General features: G+C 30.0%; 1 non-coding gene across 1 annotated transcript; it reads right to left on the reverse strand.

Moving 5' to 3' along the window:
* Window positions 1-332: 332 nt before the first annotated feature.
* Trnai-aau lies at window positions 333-406 on the reverse strand. The gene has a single exon. It is a non-coding gene; the product is annotated as a tRNA-Ile (tRNA).
* Between the last annotated feature and the right edge of the window lie 924 nt (window positions 407-1,330).

Here is a 1,330-nt window from a genome sequence, read left to right on the forward strand (position 1 = left end):
TGTTTGCTCAATGAACATACTATCATTTTTTCCGTTATAAAATTTCGGTATGTAAAGTGATTAATATGACAGGTAAACAAACAGCACATCGAGGCTTCAGTGTCATATAGTAATATATATTAATATTAAAAACGAATAGATTATATATTTGCTTGAACATTTATGGCAATACTTTCAAATATACATTAAAAATATCTTAAAATTCATTTTTATGATGTTTCTTTATGCTGGGAATGTATAATAATTAATAATCTGATACAATTGATTAAGAATACAATACTGATCTTGTTTTTGATGAAAGTGAAAATCTATTTGCAAAAAAAAAATTGCTCTGGCCAGTGTGGGGGTCGAACCCACGACATTCGCGTTATTAGCACGACGCTCTAACCGACTGAGCTAACCGGCCCATAGATTTGTAACTATACCTAATGCTCATCTGTGCTAAGAACGTACTCAGTGCTAATATATCACCTATATGTTGCAACAAAACTTTGCGTGTACATAAGGATACTAGTATAAGCTTAATTAATTAATAGGAGCAGTATTTAGACTTGGTGGATAATACAGATTTTTACCTCAAGGATTTGTTCTCAATCATCTTACCCGGGATGATATATGATATTTTATTAGGAATAAGAAAATTATAATGTTCTAGCTTTGTAAATAACAGGGGATGATCAATAATGGAGTGATAAATAGAAGACGTCTTTGATTAATAAAAGCTGGACCAGTTACAAACAAATGAATGGATTATTGAATGTATGTTTTAAAAATAACCTTTATCTTGTGAATTTTGAATTTGTTTATCTACACTGCAGATCATGTTACCATTATCAATTAATCGATTTATGGAAAACCAACAGATGTGAACATAATACAAAACTGATATTATTATAAAGACGAAAATATAAATGTTTGATTTGATATACATCATTCATCTTTTAGCGGCTGTTCATACATTCGTTCATGTATTCATTCATCTATTATTATTTATTGATGACTTTATTATTTAGACATCTTTTAATTCATTATTCCCTTATTATTCACATATTGTCGATCATATATCAATTACATAATTAGATACGCAAATTGATGTAATTATTGGTAATATAAGAAGTATCATCTCCGGGTAAATAGTTGAGATTGATAATTACACAAGGTAATGATACAGGTATATCATTCCAATAAGCTAGCTACAGTACATGTGTAATTCCTACGCTGAGTACCGAATCAGTACATTTAAGCCTCAGTAAGAATGTGTAGGCCGGTTAGCTCAGTCGGTTAGTGTAGATTGTTGAGAACTTTCTGATTTTTTGGCTTATATCAATAC

Source organism: Mizuhopecten yessoensis, unplaced genomic scaffold (genome assembly GCF_002113885.1).
Source record: "Mizuhopecten yessoensis strain PY_sf001 unplaced genomic scaffold, ASM211388v2 scaffold6277, whole genome shotgun sequence".
Taxonomy (NCBI): domain Eukaryota; kingdom Metazoa; phylum Mollusca; class Bivalvia; order Pectinida; family Pectinidae; genus Mizuhopecten; species Mizuhopecten yessoensis.